Source organism: Opisthocomus hoazin, chromosome 26 (genome assembly GCF_030867145.1).
Source record: "Opisthocomus hoazin isolate bOpiHoa1 chromosome 26, bOpiHoa1.hap1, whole genome shotgun sequence".
NCBI lineage: Eukaryota > Metazoa > Chordata > Aves > Opisthocomiformes > Opisthocomidae > Opisthocomus > Opisthocomus hoazin.
In genome coordinates, this window is record NC_134439.1 from 2,851,643 (window position 1) to 2,869,391 (window position 17,749).

General features: G+C 55.2%; 1 protein-coding gene across 3 annotated transcripts in view; it reads right to left on the bottom strand.

The window, feature by feature from the left end:
* The window catches only part of LOC104338677 (acid-sensing ion channel 2), a 513,818-nt gene that overhangs the window by 92,678 nt on the left and 403,391 nt on the right, over positions 1-17,749 (bottom strand). The window contains exon 1 of one of the 3 annotated variants that reach the window (XR_012766231.1): positions 14,586-14,772. The exons of the other annotated variants lie outside the window; for them this stretch is intronic. The gene's annotated coding sequence lies outside the window, so the exon portion shown is untranslated. Of the gene's footprint in view, positions 1-14,585; positions 14,773-17,749 lie in introns of those variants that run through there. 3 annotated transcript variants of the gene reach the window in all.

The window sequence follows — 17,749 nt, forward strand, 5'->3', positions numbered from 1 at the left end:
CAATGGTGCCCTCAGTTCTGACCTTCTCCCTACCAAGCAGGATAATTACTGAATCAAACATCTCCATTAACCCTATGCAACCTCCAGCCCCACACCCCAGCTCCAGACGCCCGTATCAATGCCCACCTCCCCGCGCCGCAGACCCTGAACTGCGGCAGGAACCACCCACGCCGACCCGTGGTGTCAAGCAACGAGCTGAACCAGGGAGGGGACGACAAGAAGAGACAAAAGGAGACAAGTGGCAAAGGATGGGGTTCACCAGAGCCCAGCTAAAACATAATCGCCATCGCAGAGATGCAGGCGAGGAGGAGCCCCAGGCCCCTTTCGGAGGTTAGAGAGGACCTCCTCTATCCTAGCATGCATTTTAGGATGAGATGATAGACTTTCTGTCGGGACCCCACCTGGTTTTTTTCCTTATCACACAAAAGTTTAATTTTCTCTTTGAAGCCGAGAGTTGTTTTCTATTCCCCTCATATATATATTAACAGTTATGACTGTGTAGGTTGCTGTACGGGAAAATCCTCCCCCTTTTCCGAGTCTCCTCTCCATCCCTCGCTCTGGGAGCGCGCTCAGCAGCACAGGGACTCGGGCATATCCCACCATCACCCTTCCCGAGAGGCAATCACCACCCAAGACAGGACGACAAGCCAACAAGGAAGATCCCCAAAACAGCGGCGCCCACAACGCTAACGAAGAGGCAGGCTGATGACTCAGCCAGGCTACGAAATGCAGGGAGGAGCACATCACGCGCTATTTTTAATGTCTGGGTAGCCCAAACCCCACCACCCACCTAGCACAAGCTCCACGCTCTTCCCCAGCACTTGGCATCGTTCTGCCTGTCTTCTCTGACTGTCTGCAAACCTCTCCAGATGTTTCCAGCACCAGGAGAGTTGTCAGAACAGATCAGAGCAGTTTATCAAACGCACAACGCTTCGCGTGAGGCAAAAAAATAAAAGACACCACTTTGGCAGATCCTTTTGGGATGTTAAAAAGAATCAAACGCTTCCTACTAACTTCCACACTTCTCATCTCCAGCCCTAAAGCCGGTAACTTTTTTTAGGTGACCACATCGACAACAACATGTACAGACATCACAAAATTACCCCTGGCTTTTGCTGCACGCAGCCAAGCCCCTGGGCTGTGGAATCCCACAGGACTTCATGTTTAAAGGCAGCACTAAGGACACCCATGAAAACCTCTGTTTTGGGGTGGATGTTTTTTAAATCTAAGTGCCTAATCCTCGCAATTGCAAAGGAGAGCTTGGAAATCTCTCATCTCTAGCAATGGCCAAGCCAGAAAGCACAATACAAACACCTAAGAAAATCTTTAACCCTCTTCAAATGATATTTTCACTAACCTTCAGCCAATGATCAGGATTTGCTCCTGCTACACCATCCGGTGCATCTTCACGTGTAACAACATCCTCCCGCGTGCCGGTACACAGAAACCGCACAGAGCTGCTTCCACCCCGCGTATCAGCCTGCGTAAAGCGACCAACCTGGATGCACCTCCCGGAGATAGTATCTTTCCCAAGAGGTGGCAGATCTCCAATCCTGAAGTCGCTCTAAATACAACCTCCCCAACCTTGGGAAGGGTGAGATGGGGTAGGGGAAAGGGACCCGCAACTTCACCGTATCGCCAGCGCTACAATTAATTAATTGTGACGGTTTAATTGCGCGGGAGCAGCGGGGCACTGGATCAAATTCCATCGCAAAGGAAGACCCTTTCGTGCAAAGTTGAACAGCTTGACTTCATGAGCGACAGGTCTTTGGAAAAGGAGCGGATATCCACGCGAATGCAAGGAGACGTGGGTTACAAACCATCTGGACATCCCTCAGCAGTCGACAGAGAAACGCCTGGAGCCGAGCTGAAGCTCGTCCAAGCAGCAAGTCCCACCGCCTCAGGACACCAGCGAATTTACCCCACCTCCCTGTCCAGCCAAGGACATTATTTCCATCTGCCTCTAACGGCTTGCCTACGCAAGCGCCTTGCACGCGTCGGCACACGGAATTAGTTTAGCACAAGCAAAGTTCAGCCAGGTGAATCAAACCGAGCAGTAAAGCGATAGTGAATTATCCATCGCTTGGAAAAATCGAAGGCAGAGGACTTTCTAGAGCATGGTAGCACTCGGTCAGCAAGCTTTGTATTTAATATTACGCCAAAAATACTGCTCGACCAAGACAGCAACATGGGTTGGACATGGGCAACCAAGCAGCAGCACAGCTGACGCTGAAGAGCCGACTGGCAGGGAAAAGCTGGGGATAGCAATGGGAACAGGGCAACGGAAAGTGTGGCAAGAGTGGCAGGGAGGTGATGGAAAGCAGAGGGAGGAGCAGGGCAAGTCACCCGGAGCGATGCAGAGCACCCAGGAAGAAGCTTTCTCCAAAGGCGGTGCCAACTCTTGGGCACTCACGGGGCTCGGGAGTGTGGAAGCAGGAGGGGGAAAACCCAGCCCATGCAAGAGCGTCCGTCTGCCCCGTCTCTCTCCTGGCTCCGCTCGCCTGGCAAAAAAAACAGAAGAAAGCCTCTGCCCTCCAGCATCATGAAAACATACGATCTTCGAGTCAGGAAGATCATACTTTTAATTCCTGGAAATTGCATTTTAATTATTTAATGAGAGAGCAGCAAGCTGAAGCCGCGATACTGGAATAGCCTCCTACAACCACAAACCCACCCCTGAAATACAAGGGGCCATTATGTCGCCAAATGCTGGGGACTTCTGTGTCCCCGGCCCCAGTACGGAGTGGGGAAGGGGGATCTGAGAACAGAGAGGGCAGGAAGGATGGAGGACTGATGCTTCCAACCGCATCTGGAGACCGATAAACCTGGATGCAGGGAAAGGACGAGGGAATCATAGAATAGAATCATAGAATGTTCGGGGTTGGCAGGGCCCTCTGTGGGTCACCCTGTCCAACCCCCTGCCCAAGCAGGGTCACCCAGAGCAGGGGGCACAGCACCGCGGCCAGGCGGGGCTGGAATATCTCCAGAGAAGGAGACTCCACAGCCTCCCTGGGCAGCCTGGGCCAGGGCTCCGTCACCCTCAGAGGGAAGAAGTTCTTCCTCGGGTTCAGCTGGAACTTCCTCTGCTTCAGTTTGTGCCCGTTGCCCCTTGTCCTGTCGCTGGGCACCACTGAGAAGAGTTTGGCCCCGTCCTCCTGACACCCAATCAGAGCTACGTCCAACACAGGGACAGAGCAGAGGAGGCAAAGTCTGTAAAGCTAAAAAGCAAACACACTTCTCAGAAGAAAACCATCAGCCAGTTTTGCACGCGTCCTTGGCTGGTTGCTCAGTTGGAATCTGTTGGTGGATGCCCAAGAGCGAGTGTCGACGAGCGCTCATAAAACCGGCAGCACGGCACCCAGCCGCAGTCCCGGGCGCAGTAAGTCATCTGAGACTGGTGGGAGGTTTCGACAGAGAGACTCTCTGGATGCAGACATTATTCGAAATGGAATGATTGATGTGTTTGATGTTATGGAGCATGTTGATTTTATGATGATGGAGGTAGCTGGGATTATGTGCACGCAATGTCTGGATTTGTCACGTTCTACAGTAAATATTTTAAGTGTTGTTTCGCAGCAAATAACTCAAGGCAGGGCGATACCTTCTGCTGAAAATATACTCTGGAAGGAACGCATTTTTGCATTCAGCTGAGCACAGACTGGTTTAGACGCCAGGAGATGCTTAATTATCATCCAATGCAGGGAATTAAGCTGGTTATCTTAACTGGTAGACTGCAAGCTGCTGCTCCAGCCGCAAAGAGGTAGCCCCAGCACTCCCACATTCCACGCGTTTCCATGCGTTATGCCAGGAGGTGGTAGCACAGGGGGAAGATCATAGGGGGTAAAGACTACTAACCCCATAAAGAAGCCACTGCTATTGCAAAATATTTGTTACGAAGTTCTACACACCTGAGGGAACCACATGGTACATACTGGTGTGTTTCAGGGAGCCTTTCAGGCTGCTTTCCTGCTGTACTACAGCAAGAAACATGCCCATTTTCCACTACTTTTGGAGGTATTTGGTAGTTTCTACTCAATTTAGCAAGGAAAGAAGGTCTGAGAGACATGAAGCCCCACCACACAAGCGCTGGGGGAAGAGTCTGGTGACGTGGTAGCGGGTGCCCCTGCGCTCTCCCATGGGGTTGTGCAGGGAGAAGCAGCCTCAAGGGCTTGCTCCTGTTCTCTGCGGTGCCACGGAGCTGGGTGAGCACGTTTGCAGTTTGCCTTGGGACCTCACACCACCCTGCTCTCAGCATCTCCATCCCTCCTCAGCTCCCCATCTGCAAACAGAGGAAACCCTCTCCCCTAGCTCTTGAAGGTGACGGAGGGGCAATTCCCAAGAGAAGGTGCAGACCAAGACAAGCACAGGGCAGGAGAAAGCAGCAAGGAGGGAAAGGCATTCCTTCTAACACTCAGCAAGACCCCAGCTTCCAAAAAACCACAAACCATCAAATACAACGCTCACAAGCCACGTTGCTTTCTAGACTTCAACGGGAAAGGACCATGAGACCTTCTCAGTTCCCACCTCTAACACAGCCCATCAAATCTCTGCAGAAGCGGGTACTTCCCTCCCAGCACCTCGAGAAAGGGCTGGTGAGAAAAGTCCACTTCAATTTCACTTGCAGTTTTGCAAGTCATTTCAGACCCCTTTTCCTGGATATTTTGGTCACTGTGTTTGCCCTCACTCAGAGCTGGAGATAACCACGTCTCTTCCCACTGCCTGGTTAAAGACAGCGAGGAATGAGAGGGGCTTTCCTCGCTCACCAGCACACGCGAAAGGAAGTTTTCAAACATCCCATTTGAAAACAAGAGGCGCAAAACACCTAGGATCTACACAAAGTATCTCTCCTTGGCATTGTCACCTGGATGGAGAAAAGCCAAAGTCTTGTAATTCCAGCCAGGAGTCTTAAAGCAGCAAAAGCCCAGGTCAGAGCCCAAAGGACCTCATGCACCATCTCCATAGGATTTTGGACGAACCCCAGAGCATCCTCCCACAAGAAACATAACTTCGGGTCCACAGCCCCTAGCAGCAAGTCCTCTAAGAGACCACAAAAACTGAACGCAGCCCCGAGCAGTCCGCAGCTCTACGCGCGGAGATGTCTCCAGCAAGCCCTCGACCCAGAGGGAGACGCTACTCAGCTTCCCCCTTCCTCCAACTGCTTGCAAAACCCCCCCAGCTCTCAAATCTACGCTGCTTTTGAAGTGGTTTGCAGCGAAATTAATACAGCTCTAAGGTCAAGGTGCTGATGGTTTTGCTCCTGCCCACCGCTCAGACAGATCGGGGTCCTTCCGCAAGAGCGGCTTGGGAAGCAGCGATGCATCGAGTCTAATAAAGCTACAGCATGAGGTTATTTATTTTCGTCAGTAACATATGTTGGGAGCCTATAAAGATTTACATGCCTGCAATGAGACACTTTCGATCATTACATGGATTTATTACAAAATATGGAGTAAATTCCCTGTCGCAGGTTCTCCTTGGTTCCAGCCACTGAAGGGTTTTTAAAAGGCAAAAACTAACGGAAAAAAAAAAACCCAAATCACAAAGGGTTCAGTCTTTTCCAATCGTATTATGCAACTTTTCCCCCACAGTGGCAACAGTAATTCCTGCTTGTGAATCACAGCTAATTGTATTATAATAGGCCATTCTTCTTGATTTAATATACCATATGAAAATCAGTATGTGAGCGAGTGTGGTCATAAGATTAGTAACAGCTCTAGTTCTTAATTTATGTTCACACTTTATTATTGAAAAATTTAAAGCTCAGGGGTGTTGAGAAGGATGTTTTGCTGGAGTTTGTTTTATTCCAGAAGAAAATTACAAAACTAGAGGAGAGGGGAGGGGAACAATCAAAACCCAATTACAAATACCTGCTCCCACTGCATGAAATCACAGCAGTCAGGGTGAGGAAAGAAAAAAGACAGAGGAAGAATTCCCAGAACTGCCTGAGAGCGAGATGAATCAGCTGCATTATCACGGAGGTTGGCAACAACAGGGTTCCCCATCTTCGGAAAGAGAGAAGAAAAGTGTGGAGAGCACCATGCTTCAAAACAGATCAAGATTCACGGGTGACTTTTGGCTGGGTTACAGAGCAGCAGAGAAAGAGGATTGGAAAAAGGGAAGGAAATTAGAAAAGAGTGAAAGAAGTGGTGAAAACTGCAAAGAAGGTGAGAGAGAGCAGAAATGCAGGAGAAAAAGAATTGCACTGAAGCAGAAGGACAGAGGAAAGCAAAGGAAAAAGAAATAGCCCCGCTGCTAAACCCTGGCCAAGCTTGCCTATGTGCTTTTAAGCCTTTTGGGTCTGGCACAGGTCTCCTGAGTTTGATTTTCACTCTGTAAAGCACGGGCAGCCCCTGGCAGGCAGGATGTCCCCAGCCCGCTCCAGCCCCCCGTGTCCCCGCAGCAGGAGCCGAGGGCACCGCACCACCCTGCCCTGCACCCCGCCGCCGTGCCCGGTGCCAGGCTGGCCCCCGCCCGCGCCATCAGGGAATGGGAGACGTGACCCTGGGTGGCATCAAGATGCAAAACTTCGGGACAAGCAACAGCCCCGCATGCAGGCTTAGCCTCAGCCAGGGATAAATCCATTTTCAGTCACCGCCTACGATCTGGCTCGAGCAGTGCTCTGCCATCCCAGCTCAGGCAGCAGCAAACCCGCAGCCAGGCTGGAAAAAGCAAGCCCAAAAGAAAAAGCTAATCCCGGCTCCAATTTCAGTCATCCCGCCGGGAAAAGCAACTGTTTCTGGAGCCAGCTCGGGATGCTGCAAAGCCCTCACAGCCCCGCGCGACGCTCCAGCCAGGAACCGGCTCCGGCAGACGGGGATTTGAGGATAAATGACATTGCCCTGAAGCACACCCCAAATAAAGGGCAAACCCCAGTGGCCCCGGGGCCACAAGAGGCTCCCCACAGCCATTTTCATTACACAGACTCTTGGCAGCATCTCACCAGGGTACGGGGACAGCGGGGAGCCCACGCCTGACTTCTTCCCATCCCGCAGCAGACCTGGATCTGCGCTGCGTTTATTTAACCTCCCCACACCGGTTTGCTTTGGAACCTACCTAACAATATGAGAATTCCTATTCTTTGCATTCGGTACGTATTAGTAAGATGGTCGGCAAATCCTGAAGCAATTTGCAAATATTAATTAAGCCTTAACAGAATCCCTGAGTGGTAGGTAACTGTAATTATGTCCTTAATTATATTAATTCTGCTGTAGGGCGGCAAGTAATTATTTGGAATCTATTATATAACTAAAACCAACCTATGTTGATGATTACATGTTTAGCGCGCGACTACCCAGTATTTTGTTTCCTGACTGACAGCTTCGACATAAATGAAAAAGAAAAAACCAGAAGCATGTTAAAAAAAAAACCCAAACACCTGCCCCGGAGGGTCCTGCTAAAAATCCCTCCTCTGCTTCCGCCGCCTGATTCCCCTCGCCCAAACACACTCGTCGCTCCTCCTGACAAACCGCACGTCTGCACGGCCCTACGCGGGCAAAGGGCTTTGGTCCTGCGCTCCAGCCCCGGGGCAAGAGAGGGCCAGAAACTGGGAGCAGCTCAGAAGTGACCCGGTGGTAGCGGGTAAGGTACCCGAGCCATTTCCCCACGGAGCGGATTGTTTCCTTCCTGCCTGAAATAACAATCCCAAGCGTTTTCACCTCAATTATTTGCCCAGATTTTGTTAAAACCTACAATCGTGCAGAGTTTAAACAGTTCCTTGCATCTGGACCCAGGTCAAGAGGGATGCAAAGGATGCACAGGGCTCGGGATGCCCAGGGCTCGGGATGCCATACCAGCACGAGCACCACCCAGCCCTGCTCTTCCCAAATTCCACGGGCCATGAAGCTGCCATCTCCCGTTACAGCCGCTCAACCCATAGCACATCTATTCTCCACCAGTCCAGCAAGGAGCCCTAACGCAAAGATTTCCTCCTGCTGCAAACCTGAGTTTCTGGCCAAACCTGGCAGAAAAACAACCCAAGTGCAGCCTCCCACACCAGAAAGACATTTACTCCTCAAAGATGCCCTCCACAGCAAGCACCTGCCCAGAAATAAAGACCAAGGGGCTGTAAAAACATAAAATATAAAGAACCTGAGGTTATTATTTTTCCTAAATTAGCAAGGCAGAGCAGGTCTCCCTGAACACCCTCATCCTACAGAGCCTGAGGAGTTCACGGCGAGAGCCCGGGCAGCATGTCTCCGCGTCAGCTTGAAAAATTTCACTGTGGCCTTCCCAGCACAGCGTATTGATGGAGCTGGGAGACGTTAGTGCTGACCCAGCAGCGAGGCGCATTCCTCAGATCAGTTGTATGGCAGCCTTTAAAACCCAACATCATTTTTCAAATCAGAGGAAAAAAAAACAACAACAAAAAAAACAGCGGTGAAAGGAGAGACAGAGAAGCTTTACTGGAGCGAACTGATTATCCACAAGACAGTAAAGGACTGCTCCCCGCAGCCTGTTCTCTATAGCCTGTCTCTGGGACAAGACCAATCAGGCAAGTTCCTCTCCACCCTCACCTCTGCAACCTCTCGGTCTGCATTTCTCGGCTCCATCCCTAACACAACCTCATTAGAGACCATCTCCTCCAAGAGTCACGTCCAGCTCTCACAGACACCCTTGGCTTGGACAACCCACACAGCTCCTTTGGTGCTGCCTCACAAATCAATCCCCACTCGTACCTCTTTTATTGCCATTCTCCTGCATGCTCTCCTCAAGTTGTCAATATTTTTTTTCCTTTCAAGGAGATGCTCCAAGGACAGAGGGTGGAAAAAACCAGTTTTGCTGCAATTGCGTATTATCTTCCTCATGTCTGGAAGGGTACTGGTTTGCACTGTGTTGAATGGTACCAGTAACGTCTCTGCTGAAATCTGTTTGAGTAGGAATTGGCTAGAAGTGTTCCAACAGCAGAGTTTGCAAAGCATCTCCATTTTCCAGTAGAAAATTATTAAAGGGTTCTGCTTTGACAAGGTCTACACCTCAGGAGAAGTCAAGAACATGACACCGAACCAAAATGTTTTCAGAGAGTTTCACATCATGAAAAGTTCTAATATCATACCTATTAAAATAAAAAAGTCAAATGAAGTCCCCTAGGAGATGGGAGGTCTGAGTTTCAACCAGACCTAACCCACCTCCTGGAAGCCAGACCTGGGAAGGAGGAGCAGCCCTTTCCCAAACAAGACGTGAACCTTCTCCACGCCAGGTGCCAAGAGGCGCGAAGCGCTGTGGCAGACGGCCGCGCTGATGAAGACCAGCACATCCACAGGCTAAGTCCAACTCCAAGGAACCGTAAATAGCGATGAACGCAGCAACCCCTTCGCACCAACCGCTGTCACTGCCAAGGCAGTTCTAATTCCCTCCCAGTCCCTGGACCGTCCTCCCGCTCCCACCACCACAGCCACCTCCTCTCCAAGCTGACCCCTCGCCATCCCTCCACCCAACCGTCACGGGCAAACCGCCCTTAGGAACCCAGCTGCAGCACCAAGGCGACATTTGGCCGCCGGTGCTTTGCTGATGGGGTCTATCAATCCCATGAGACAAGATAAATCAGGCTATCTGCTGCTGCAAAAAAATAATAATAAAAAGGACCTAGGTACCCACATTCCAGCCACATCCCATTTCAGACTCCTAAATCAAAAATACGCAATAATAAAAAGCCCTGCAGAGCTGCTGGCTACTGCCAAAGGAGCCAGCTCTCCACTGGCATTAAGCTCCCAAAGTAAATGAGGTGAGAGGAGAAGCCCAGGACCCCAGATCACGCACGCTGCCTGGCTTTTCTCGCTACGTGGATTTATTTGGGGTGTCTTAACCTCTCCGGAGCAAACCTGCCCTGGACGGGAAAGCGTGGCAGCGGCCAGTGATGCTCCTTGGTCCCTGCTCGTCTCTTCCAGCAGCTCCGTGCCCATCCACCAGCCAGCACTGAAGTGGCCATCTCCAAGCCAGCTCGTCTCGGCTCCGTTTTTATTCCCCAGCCTAACCGCAGTCACGATCACCTCAACAACCAACTCTGCAGGAAAACAGGAATATCTAACTTCAGTGCGGGGACCAACTGACCCAAACACAGATTAAATTGCCCCAAACCCCTTTTCGGAGCCAGCCCGTATTTCACAGCAAGCATCACTTTGTACAGTTCAGTCCTAACTTCTCCTTGGATTCTTTGACGCTAACTAACACACAATTAGTAATATTGCTTAATGCCGCTGCAGTCTGGTGAGGAGAGCATGGACTTGGCACCGCTGCCTTAATGAGCGAGACTGAATCCAACTGGCTCCGCTCGCCGCTCCCTTAAATGGCAGTTGTACAAACCGGGAGCAGATTTAAAGCTTCAGCCCCACATCAGCATAATTAAACGCAACCCAGTTCCCTTCCAAAAGGAACAGTAAAAGCAAGCCAGAGTTAAGTTATGTTTGGAACTGGTGCTAAAAAAATAATAATCATTAAAATAAAAATATAACAGAATACGGGTCTAAAAAAGGAATTGGGTAAAACAGTTTGTTTGCAGTAGAGCGAGCAAAATCCCCAAACAAACAAGACCACACACGCGTGCTGAAATTGCTGTGCAATTAGTGATGCTGGTGCTAAATACGGCGCTCCCAGCTCCTCCGCGCCTCGGTCCACCCAGGCTGGCGGCACAGCGCTTCCCACCCGCGGTCGCAACGCAAGCCGAGGCCAACCCAGTGCTGGAAATGTCTCACTGATTTAGTCTGATGAGTGTCAGCTTCACACTGGACACGGTGTGAATATTTTTAAATACCTTCCTGCATTCATGAATACTTTTAAAAATGCGCTGTCCTGCGGCAGAGCAGCACCCAGGTCCATGCAACTGCTACCCCACAAAGTCCCTCTTCCAGGAATAAATTCAAACGTTTTTAAAAAAATAAATGGTGAGCAAATAAAACCACTAACAGGTACTGACCGCAGTCTGAAGCAGCCCCACACATCACCGCCTTCGCCAGGGTTTGTTTCCCCGGGGTGCAAGCAGAACGGCGCCGGCGAGCTGCCAGCCCTCCCTGCAACCCGGCTCGGCCCCTCGCAACCGGCAGGGCAAGAGTTGTATTTGGGAAGGGATTAAATCAGGATGAGGTAATTAGCCCGTAAATCACAACTCCTGGGATGTATTAACAGCTTTCTCAGAAAGAAAAAGGAAGTGGTCAATAAGCAAAGGACAACCAAGACGAATATTTTGGAAACAAGAAGAGCTGCATGGAATAACTCAACACCCAAATTCAAGCGATGTGGAGCGAAGCAATCGTCCACCTCAGCCCGATACTCAGTGACGGATCAACGGGGCCATTCCCGCAAGGGACAGCAAACACCATCTTCGATCACTGCCCAGTTCCGACAGGGTTACATCAGAAACGGGAGGAGGTTTCCGACGGCCGCCAACCGCCGAGCCGACGCTTCGAGTGGAGGCGGCAGCCAAGCACGTGCGGAACCATCACCTCGCGCCACGGCCGCGCTTCCAGGTCAGGCTACGGCATGAGGCAACCCCGTATAGTGACTGAGGGTACCAGACCTGTGCAGCCTGCTCTGGGTGACCCTGCTTCGGCAGGAGGGTTGGTCTAGATGACCCACAGAGGTCCCTTCCAACCCCTACTATTCTGTGATTCTGTGACCCCATCCCGCCTGTACACAGCCGTCCTCACCCGGCTGGAGAACGCCGCACACGGCCGACACAACCTGCCTCGCGCAGGCAAGGGAGTCATCCAGCACCGAGCGCTCAGAACTAAGCTAAACGTGCCCAGCCGAATCATTTCAGCCCTGCAGCACCCAGCTCCACAAACCAGTGCAAACCCCCCGTGTTTACATACACCGGGGAATAAAAAAGCAGCGCTGCCTACTCCCGTCGGTTTCGCTGCGCTGATTTTCACAGGGCCCTTTGCTACTTCAAGTTTCAGAAGTGCCATTGCCGCCGTGCCCGAATGGTGTAAACAAAGCGGGGCTGAAAGGAGAGGCAAGAGGCAATCGCCTGTACGAGATGCACGAGCAGAGCCGGAGAGAATAAAAGGCGGCCAGCACTCTCATCCAGAGCCTTCTCTTCTGCCTCAGATCTGAGGAGGGATTTGTTTGCTCAGAAACACGTCTGGTTTGCTCTTTCGGTTTTTTTTTTACCTACTGAAAGCTATAACCCTGCAAGCATTACCTCACACTCGTCTTCTGAGACAGAAAATGCTCTCTGAGCATCCGAGCAGGTACAAAAAACTGCAAAATACACTTAACACTATCATTTATTCAGTTTGCACTCGACCTTATCCACTCGCTTTGCTTCCTGCCTGTGCCCAGTTCAAACCACACAATTTTCTTGCCCCTCCTCTGTGGGATTTCCTCCTAGTTCAGGTGAAAAGTCGAGGCTTCAAGTAGCCCTGACCCAAAGGGAAGCCTGGGGCTGCCCAGCTCTCAACCCTCGCAGCAAACCCCAAGGCTGGTGCATCGCCCACGCCAGAGCCCAGAGGAGCTGCATCTCCCCAAGAAACATCTCCTCTTCACTAGGGATTCACAGGTGGAAAAGCTCCTCAGCCTTTGCTCAAGGACAATGCAGAGGTCACTCCCGTCTGCTTTACAACAGAGAGGAGGCAGGACGTGCCGTGCCGGGGGGAGCAGGCACTACCTCCCTCCTCACCCTGCTTCACGCAGCAGCTCAGTGCGGGGAAGGCAGATCCAGCTGCTTGCCCTGGCACGGAGGGCTCCCACCTCCCTCCACCCCGCTGTCCCCCCTGGCGCCACACACCCTTTACAATCCGAAGAAGGGTGAAAAATCCCAAGTATTTCTCCTGTTTCCCCAGCTGAGCGATTCCAGGCAATGGCACAGGTCTGACAGGGGATGGGGAGCGTTGCCCTGCGCCCGGGCCACGTCCCGGCATGCTGCGAGCTCCCAGCAAGACTCTCCGGGCTAACACACACCAGTTTCCATCCCTCTCACCCTCAAGAGGCAGCTTTTCAGACATGTGCAGGGTGGTTGAAGACCACCGCGTTCGTTAGCCCTCCTCGGTGGTATAAAACCGCTGCTGCAGAGCATCTAGCACCCAGTCACATCAGCCAGAGTCTGCCCTCAACTCCGGCCTCACCCTCCCAGCATCAGTCGCCCACGTCAAGCCAACACTGCGCGCCAGGCTTTATGTTTCTTCGGACAAGGCAAATCACGTTGCCTTGCTCGCCACAACTTGGAACAAGAGTTCATTAGAACCTGCAGTCAGGCCCTGCTGATGACGAGCCAACATCATCACACTTGTAAACCGAGGAACTGGAAGAGGGAGGCAGCTTTTCCCAGCCCAGAGGCCAAGTGTCTGTTTCTGCCTATTACTCCCAAATTTCCTTATGCCACTGGACTGGTCTGCAGTCTTGTCCTGCTAGAAAGGGCCTGCCTCAACATGTTTTGGGTTTTTGGGGGGTTTTAGTTTGGGTTATTTTTGTTTAAGTGTGCCATTTCTGCTCATCCTTGCAACAGCATATGCTAACTCCACAGTCCTGGGCAGCTCACTTCATCCCGCAGGGATTTTCTCCCTCCTCCCTTTTACAATTTAGCAGCCAGCTAGGCTGACGTGACAAGTCCAAAGAGACAATTTCTTTTGATTTTAGGTACGCATCTCCAGCAGCACTTTCAGAACAGGGAATTCAACTCCTCTCCTGCGTGCGGAGCAGCAACAGCTCAAACTAGTTATCTCTCCCTCCAGACACCAGCACCGCTAACAGCGGCGAGAGTATTTAATCGCAGTGTATACCTCTCTCTCCTGGATATCTGCAGAGATTGGAAGAGCAGAACTTTCCAGCACAATAAACATCCAGCTGCTATCAATGAAATACAACAGGGTCACTCAAAAGAGTCCAGTTTCAGCTACTGCGATTCAGCATCTCCTCTCACCGCACCGCAGCCTGCGGACGGTCCCACGGGAATCTTTTCAAGCAGGGATGCTCTCGGTGGTTGGAAAAACAGCGCCTGAAGTTTAGGGGTTTGATGCCATGGCAGAGTTCAGGGGCAAAGCCCCACCTGGCGCACCCACAAAGGAGGCCGGGGGCCCTTCCAGCAGGCAAAGGCAGCAGCCCCAATTAGCAGAGCTGCTCATTAGCAGAGCAGATCGGGCTGCCCAACGCTTCGCAGCTGTGCGGGGTGCGGCTCAGCCAGCCAGCGAGGAACCCGCGGGGTGGGGAACCGAGCCCCCGGCCCCGACCCCCGGGGGGGGCCCCCGCTGCCAGCCCCCGCTCCCCGGCGCGGTGCAGCAGCCAGGGTTCACCCCGGGAAACTTTGCCTCTTGGCTGGAGACGGGAAAAGTCGAGATGCAACCGCGCTGGAAGCAACAGGGCCAGTGTGACAGGAGTCGCTGGGACGGCTGCACCGTTCCATTTTATAATTAAATTAAAAAGGGGGGGGGGGGATAGCAAGTCCCTGCTGATGGCCGGAGTTTTAAGCCAGCAAGCATCAGCTCTGGTCCCGGGGAGCAGTGAGTGCTCAGGGACACGGCTTGGTGGGCAGAGATGCGCGGGGGGGGGCTTCTGCGCGGGAGCCCCGGCCGTGCCCACGCAAAGACCGGCCGCCGGCCCGCAACCCCCCTGCACGCGGGACGCGGGGACAGGGGGGCTTCGCCGGGCACACTCACCGCGGAGAAGTTGTGGGGCCCGCAGAGCTCGCCGCGGTACTTGCAGGAGAGCAGCATGTCCTCCAGCTGATGGCCCAGGCGGTCCATGAACTCGGCGCTGATGCCCTCGTAGTGCCGGGGGGGCAAAAAGAGCCGGAAATCGGCCAGCTTGGCGAACCAGCGCAGCCGCGCCTCGTCGCCGCGGAGCAGCTCGGTGAGCAGCGGGCGGGCGGTGCGGTTGGGCAGCAGCAAGCCCAGCCAGTGCCCCGCGTAGTAGAGATCCCCCTTGGAGAGGCGGGGGAAGCGGAGCGGGTTGTTGTTGCAGAGGGTGACGGCGGGGAAGGGCAGCTGGCGGCTCCACTCGGTGCGCACCTGGGTGTGCGAGGGGAAGGCGAGCCAGTGCAGCAGGCGGTTGGAGGACCAGGAGAGCAGCGAGCCCAGCGCGGCGCAGAAGGCCAGCACCCACAGCGCCCGCCGCGCCAGCGCCGCCCGCCGCGAGCACATGTGCCGCAGCCCGTGCAGCCGCGTGCGCAGCGCCGGCGCCCGGCGCCCCCGCGCCATGGGCGCTCCCCGCCGCCGCCCGGGGCTCAGTGCGCGCGGCGGCCCCGCGCCATGCCGGGCCCCGCCGGTGCCCGCGCCGCGGCCGGCAGCGGCCCCGAGCGGCGGGGGGAGCGGCCGCGGGCCGAGCGCCGCGCCGGCACCGAGCTCTCCGCCGGGCGGCAGTTCCGGCAGCGCGGCATGCCGGGCCCCGCCGCCGCTGCGGTTGCTGCTGCCGTGGATGCCGCCGCGGGGGGCAGCGGGGCGGCCCTGCCCGCCAGCCGCCGGCCGAGCCTCCCGCCTGCCCGGCCGCGCCGCTCACATGCTGCGGCGACGCTCCCGCTCTGCTCCCCCCCCCTCCTCCGCCCGCCGCCGCCGGCACCGGGCACCGCCCGCCGGAGCAGAGGGCTCGCCGAGCCCCGCAACCCCGCCGCCTTCCCCCACCCCCGCCCGCTCCAGTACCGCTGGGCTCGCTCCCGGGACCTTCCCCGCCCCGCACCGAGCCTTTCCCGCTCCGGTACCGCCGGGCTCGCTCCCGGGACCTTGCACCCCCCCCCCGCTCCGGTACCACCGGGCTTGCTCCCGGGACCTCCCCCGCCCCGCACCGAGCCTTCCCCCCTTCCCGCTTCGGTATCACCGGGCTCGCTCCCGGGACCTCCCTACCCCCCCCCCCCCCCCCCGCCGTTCCGGTACCGCCGGGCTCGCTGCCGGGACCTCCGGTGCTCCCCGACACCAGCCGCCTTCCGAGCCACCCCCCCCCCCCGCCTCCCCGGGCACCGTTCCGCGGGGCGAGAGCTGCGGGACCCCCCCGACTCCGGGCGGCCGCCTCGCCCCGACCCGCGCTCCGCCGGCCCCGGCCGCCCCTCGTTCCCCCGGGGCAGCCCGCTCCGCGGAGGAGGAGGAGGAGGAGGAGGAAGAGCGGGGCGCAGCGGTGCGAGCCCCGGCTGCGGCGGCCGGCCCCGCCGCTCGGGAGGCGGAGGGAGGGAGGGATCGCTCGGCCCCGATCGCGCCGCTGCTGCTCCGGAGAACCCCCCCCCCCCCCCCCCCCCTTATTTATCCCCTGGCAGAGCAGGGGGAGCGCGGCCCCGCTCGCAGCTCCCGGGACCGCCGGTGCCGCCGGGCTTCGGGGAGCCTTCCCCTCCCTCCTCTTCCTCCCTCCTCCCTCCTCCAGCCGGAGTTTGTTTTGCTGCTTTCCAGCTCCCCCGGGGCCCAGGCGCTGCCGCAGACACGAGCAAACCCTCCAGAACCCCCCGGCGCGGCTGGCACCGGCTGCGGGGAGCTGCTTTCGGGGGGAAGCGGCTGATTTGGGGGGGGGGGGGGGAAGCTGCTTTTTGCTTTCCGTAGCGAAGCTGCTCTGCGCTCCTCCGCTTCCATGAAAGCGGCACGGAAAAAGGGGTTCAGCGAAGCATCCCCCCCGCTCCGGCCCCTGCCAGCCGTGCGCCCAGGCCATGCCGAAGCCCGGGGAGCGCTTTGGGGGACAGCGGGGTCCTGCTGCCCTGCGTCGGGCGCGCAAAAAGAGCCCCCTTTCCCCACCGCCTTGACCAGCCGGCAATAACTTGCGGTCTGGGTTGGTGTCTCGTCCTCCGAGCTCTGAAAAGCAGCTCGGCGTCACCTGCATTTTGATTTCGAACAGTACCAAGAAGCATCGCTGTAATTGTGTCCAATTAAGCCGTAAGTGGCGATAACTGCTTTGAATCCCCTCTGATATTTTATTTTTTCTCCCCTCTGAATTCATTTTCCGCGTGCGTTTTGCTCCGTTCTGTGTTTTCACCCAATAGATGGAGCCGTTACAGCCCGGTTATCTCCAGCCGCCTGCGGAGAGTTTCTGTTTCACTGTGGCAAAGCTGCAAACGTGCAGCTGAACCCCAGCAAACCCCGAAATCCCACTCCTGGCTCTGGGGCCACAGGGAAAAATGTGTTTGAGGGGCCCCGAGCTCGTGCCCTGGTCTCCCGTGCCGGAGCTGGGGGCAGCAGGGATTTACGCAAACACGTCGGCTCAGCTTTACTCCCTCGGATAACTTGGCTGATTTGCGGTGCCCCTGCTCGCAGCGTACCCGTGACCGCGCTCCGCAGGAGTTTCACCATTTTTTAGCACCGCTCGTGAGCATCAAAGCCTTTCCAAACCCAGAAAGATGGCCGCGACCTTTCTCAAACCCAATGGGAAAAGGCCAGAAGTGACTCCGTTCGTCCTAGCGCGGTATCGAGCAGCTCTCAGCCCGGTTTTGAAGCAGATCTCAGCTTTTTTCCTGCCACCTGTTGAAATCAGTGGGAGTTTTTCCCCTTGGCTCACTCAGGATAATAAACATCCGAACCGCTTTGCCACGAGGCGGTCTGAGATTGTCACAGAGATAGATTGACACAAACCCCAGGACGTAAAAGGTGCCTGGCTACAAACGTCCTCAGATATTCCCTCCCCCCGCCCCAAACCTCATCGCTGCCTTGCATCAAAGAGTCAGGGACGGTGCCGGGTTCCCTGGCGGTGCCTGGGCTATGGGCTGTGCCTGGCCAGAGAGACACAGCGCAGCCCTGGAATTCCTCCACTTGCTTATTCTCAGCCTCTGCCCCCTCTCTGAAGGGTTTTTCACTTCGGCTTTGGGGTGGGGGTAGTTTGGCAAAGGGGGACTGTGAAGGGAAGAATGCCAGGTTTG